This window comes from Pholis gunnellus (assembly GCF_910591455.1).
Source record: "Pholis gunnellus genome assembly, chromosome: 7".
Lineage (NCBI taxonomy): Eukaryota > Metazoa > Chordata > Actinopteri > Perciformes > Pholidae > Pholis > Pholis gunnellus.
Window position 1 is genome coordinate 8,419,776 of NC_136533.1, and position 6,130 is coordinate 8,425,905.

The window sequence follows — 6,130 nt, forward strand, 5'->3', positions numbered from 1 at the left end:
TCACAACATCAGTGTGGATGGACTGTGAATAGACTGGAAACAAACATGTTTGTACTGTATTGAACAGGTTTGAAATCTTTCTCTTGTTGCCAGGCAGCTCAGTGTTGCCAAATCACACCTCCATCCAACCATCAGCAATTATTTTTGTGAGAAAAAGCTGGAATGAAAGCAAAATGCTAATGTTGAAATAATCAGTGCCAGGGTCATAAAAGCCAGCGTGACCCCCATGCTTCAGAGAATAATCATAACTCTCGGTCAAAACGACTTTGCGCAATTTAATTCATATTCATCTGCATAATTCAGCACTGTCACGAAGAACTGAGAAGCATAATTCATTGCTTTCCTATGAATGTGAGCACAGCTTGCAAATGACCAGTAAAAAAGGTAAAACGGAACTTATGAGGAGTCGTTTTCTATCTTTCAAAAACTACAGTCTGACCTGTTTTTATCTTGCTCTCCTGTCTGTCTTACCCCAGGCATCCGCTGGCACAGTATTAAAATGTCACAGCTCAATTTGGAGCTCAGGCGGAGTAATTTGCGGCGTTATCACAAAAGCACATTATCAAATTTAAGATACTAATGCCGGTTACTGTATGAACGAATCAAACCGAGCCCATTAAGAGTGGAGCTGCCGGTGTGCTGCTCTCCTGCCTTTGGGTTTGGGGCGGGTCAGGGCTGCAGATGAGGTGGTGGGAGCTGTGTCTGGGACCAGAGGCTAGGCAGTCAGACCCTGGCCTGGTTCTCCTTGGGGATGTGATGTATTTGTTAGTGCTGCCCTTCAGTCATGATTTGGCACCGGCGTCTGGTGCCATGGGAAGCGAGCAAGGCTAACGCCGGCTGCCCCCGGGTTCCACTACACCTCTCTAGGGAAGGCATGTATTATACGCCTAGGGCAGCCAATCCCACTGCTGTTTGACATTAAAAGATCCAGGGAGGGAAACGAGGAGGGGGATTTCATCAAGCTAATAGGCTGCAGGGAAGGAGAGGTGTTTGCAGCAGCACTGAGCAGAAAACCTGCAACACACTTTTGTCATCGATGTCTATTTTCAATCCGCAATGTGTTCGGAATTTACAGTCAGATGGCAGATTAGTTAAGAATTGCATTGTTATAATTTCTCAGTGCCAAATACATTTTTTTGATGTAAGAAGTTGTTAAGATTTCTATAATTTCTAAACAAGACATTTAAAAAAAAAAAAGCCTGAACTTGGCAGTGCACAGTCACAGGTGAAGTGAAAAAAAGGGGGAGGGGCAGCATGCGACAGCAAGAGAATAAATGTGTTAATTATACATCTTACGGTGAGTCCTCGAATGCCTAGTGATTCTTATCTGGAAAGGAGCCAGGGCTTCATCCAGGATTCATTTCCCAATTTAATGAGGTGTAGCAGCTCAGCTCAAGCCGGTCAGCATGTGTGTGTCTCTGTGTGCATACTATACATGTCTGTGCCTGTATTCATTTGTGTGTATGTGTGCTATAATTATCCCTGTGAGCTGCAGTGATACGGGAACAACCCCTTACATCCCTCTCACAGCAGGACGACAGTGGAAACTCAATTGGGGCTCTTAAGACGTGAAACTAACCACCAGAAACTACCGACATCCTGCCTGAACAGAGAGCACACAAATGAATTAAAACAGCCAGACTTCACCCTATTTAAATCAAGCAGTGGAGTATTCAGGTTCTTAATTCTAAAACCTTCACTTTACCGATGTGACATGAGGCAGAAGCTTGCATAATGAGTGTATTCTGAGCTTAAGCCCTGCATCTTGAAGAGGAAACTACAGTTCAAAGCCCACTTCTCATTTGAACACACGATTCTTCGAGGGGACACGCAATCAGAAAATATCCATCACAATTGCTGAACTTCCTATGCATCTCGTGCTGACGGAACTGGAAGAGCCAAAGTCAATAAGGCTCACTTGGGCACAGACTGCTGAGGCCGAGATAAAAACACAGCAGTGTTTGGAGTGCTGTGCCAAAAGCTGTCAGACTGCTGATGAAATCGAACAGGAAATGGTCTCTTCGAAAGAAACATGGCAGGTTGGTCCACTTCCAGTGAGGAATTTAAGCAATCTTTCAAAATAGATGAGGGCAAGAGGATGATAAACAGAGCTACTGTATAAAAAACTCAGAACAATAGTTACTAAAGTCACTACCTCATGGTGACAACTCCAAGAGTGCTTGTATTGCATTAAAGAGTTTAAACTCCTAACTTCTTTAACTTGTGTTTTGGCCATTCGGGCAAATCTCCTTATAAGTTGATATGATGAACACGTTGGCAAACAGCAGTTGAAGTCGTAGTGATGTCGTTTTTTTGGCCACCTGATGAATGCAAGTCCAATATTCACCCTTTCACCCTCTTTGTTTGGTCTCTAACTCCTGAGAGAATTATCTGGCTCCTTAGCTGCTAAATGCGCCACTATGTTCACCAGCTAGTGGCTGACCGGGTCTGTCTGCCGTCTGGTGGTGGAAGTCAATGGCTGCCTGGATTGCTTGGAAAAACAACCTGAAACACAACAGCATGGTTCACAAAATGGTAAGCTGTGATGTAAGGTAAATTAGATTTGTATTAAATGGACTAATGAATACAAAACCACCTTTAAGGACCTTTACATGCCACTACATAACCCATATTGTGTATCTTCAATAGAAATAAGCTAAATGAAATTCTCCAATGTTAATTACTGTCTGTAACGACACAAGACCACCTTCAATCAGGACTCGGTTCTCTCTCCGTTCATTTTGTCCGTGGAGAAAACACTCTGTGCTTGTGTAAAAGCTGCATTGAGCGGTCTGGTCACTCATTCTTCCAGCCTCTTCAATTACTCCATTGTCATTTTTTTCCATGGCCAGCTACTTCACCCTCCCAAAACTAATTGGTTTTGTGCACATGTCAGAGACGTAGCTCATTGCAGCAACGTACACGCACACGCACACACACACACACACACACACACACACACACAAGCAACATATGCATGCACGCTGGCTGCAGAACGTGAGGGTCAGGACATGTCTGCGCACACAGATGGAGCTGACAGGGGCACGAGCTCCGAGAACTGAAGCACACCACGTGTAAATGAATAGCAGTCAGCAGGGGAAAAAAAGCCCAATTGAATTTCTCTTACAGCAACAGATAATACTACTCCATATGCTTTATGCTAACCACTAGTGAGGATACTGCCATTGTCTGTGCCAAACAACAGTGATGGGACACTGCAACGCTGACAGAATCACTTCCGTTGCATCAGTACTGTGTACAGTTTTAACATCCATGATGAAAGAAAAAGCCCTTCTCTCGCGCCAAGCACCCTAATTAACTCCTATAATCAGTGGTATTGATGGCTCATGAAATCGGGGGGGGGGGGGGGGGGGGGGTTGTGAGCCTCGGTATGGCCTTAATGGAGCAGCGGGGATCCCCTACAGGCAGCTGAATGTGGGGGTATAATGATGAGAATGGCTCGCATTCAGGAAGGTGGTGATGAGAAAACGGATGCGGTTGGAAGAGTTTATTTTTCCGAGGCTGCCGGGCGCTCCCGCTGCAGCGCAGGATGTCGCTGCATGGTATTCACGCCCAGGGCTGCGTGCCCATTTCTCTGTGCCATTAAACATCTATGGGGGAAAGGGAGGTTGCTTGAAAGGCCTCGATGTAGAAGATGATGTGAGAAAGTCCTTCATTTGGTTATGTTTGGAAAGTCACAATCATATTAGATTGGGATACAATGTAATGTATGTCGTTTTTAAACAAAAGCTGAAAGGAGCATTACATGTTTTACTGTCTTTAATTGTGCTGCTACGGATTCAAAGCTAATGTAGCTGACATTAGGCATAAGCACTGATATGAATTACAGCCATGAATGTTCAGTGGCTTTGACTAATACCTCTCACAGGCCTTGTATCTGCAGCTACAGGATCACAATGCTAAATTCCGCGGGCCGGCTTCAGCGTGCGTTTCCTATAATCTTCTCATTAGCTTTTATAATTGGGGGACCGTATGCAAATAATTGGTGTGGTTAACATATGAATTGGGGTCCTGTTGTTCAGGGAGACCCGGCAGCTCAAAAACACGCCGTGGCCCTTTCATCTGCACCGTACAATGCCAGACAATAAAGAGAAGATCTGCTACACGGTGAATGTGCCCCTCTCCTTTCTCTCTTGATGGATGAATACTGCAAACTAAAACTAGTTTTGATACATGGACATCTGATCCACATTATTCTTACATTTCCTGATAAAAAACCTACATTTTACACATTAAAAGATCATGAACTTAAACCTTGGTTTGGGTTTGAAGGCTACACGGTTTTAACAGAAAGCACGTGGTACAAACAGGCAAACTGATGCATAGTTAAAAATGCAGGCATTCAATAGGCAGGGAGAGTTTAATTTAAAAAAATCGGGCCGCATTATGGGACATTTTTTAAGCTGGAGCCATACCAGGAAGTAAAAGTCAGGGTTGTTTTCGACTTTTGCTGCATACATTTGGATCATTCTCAATAAACTTGATGGAACGGCACATATTAAATCACTGGCGCAGTCCTGTAAAGATATGTTGCCGTGTTTGAAATACTTCTCCCCCAGCTATCAATCCACCTCGACTCCTAATGCTAATGGGCATCTGCTACTAATGCAACGTGTCCGGCAATTTGTTTGGTCCTCCTCCTTTCACAGAGCACCGCACATTGGCATTCACTGAGCTGCCTGCATGTACACGCCAAAAACACTCTGGGATTTGCTCTCTGTCCCCTCTGCCCAAATGCTAATCACTGCCGGCGCCGGCACTTCTGAGAGGGAGCTCCTCTTTAGCATGCAGATGGAAGCAGCGCCGCTAGATGGGACGGCTGTGTGAAGGAGGAAATCCCTGCCTGTTCAACCTGAATGGTACCGAAGGGCGTTTTGCTTTCATCTTATCACTGCAGACCAGCTAAATATGACATATAGTCGGCGAGTCACGTCCTCACATTATACCAGCATTATACAAAGCCCTCTCTTTCTCCTGAGGATCATTGTTGGTGGCAAATTGGAGGTCTTTCAATCTTCCCACTGCCTCACGATCGCAACTGTGGATCTGAACTTGACCTTTATTTGATAGCTGATCCCAATGCTGTCATTACTCCTTCAATTCAATATTGCCAAGCAGTCCTGCTCATGTATTTTGTGGATGTGAATTACTCGCTTACAACCATTTGCATCCTTCTTGTTTGTGTGTGTGTTCACAGAGTCTTTGGGTCAGTGTAGGGGGGGTCAGACAATTCAAGATGGAGCTCGAGTACGCTAGGCCCGACCACATGAGTGTGTTATGGGTGAAGCCATTCATATGCTGAGCAGAGGTTCATTATCATGAGCAAATGCAGGAGAGTGGGTGGAATGCATGCCGCCTGGCTTCCTGAATAGCTAAAAAGGACTCTCAGAATCCTCGGCATACAACGTCACAAAACACACTTTAGATACAGAAAAAATAACAGCTTTCAGAAAGTAATCAACATAAAACCAATCTTCTGTGGCAAGACAAGCGAATCCTTTGAGACGGCAGACAGAAACACCCGTGCATACGTTGTTATAGTTATACAATTTAATCCATACGACTGACTCACAGTTCAGCAAATGCAGGAAAGTATTTTAAAGCTAAATACAGGGACACTCCATACAGCTTTCAGCAGAGCGGAGCCACTCAAAAGTGCACTCCAAAAGGGCACTCTGTATCCATGGAGATCCCCTCCTGTTCTCAGATCTCCATGCTGACAAGAAGTTGTCAACCCTCTCATCAAACACAGACATATAGGGGAGAATAAAGGAACAAAGAGGTCCAGACCCATTTGTCATCTCATGAGTAACCTTGGAGAGAAACTGTACGCTTGGCATCTGCTCTGCCTCAAAAAAAAAAAAACGTCTCAACCTCCTCTGAGCTCAACAAAAGAGGTATGATTAGAATCTCAGTTTGCCACCGTGTCCGCACCGGATGGCTTACTGCACATGTGAAGGGTCTCTCACGATGGGGCCAATATGTGGAGTTTACTTAAAGCTTAGGGGCGCAACAGAAAGAGTGTGTGAGACAGGCAGTGGAGGAAAGGTTCATCTCGGACACACAAAATCTGGCAGCCGTGATGTTTTGCAGCAAATGAACCCCTGCG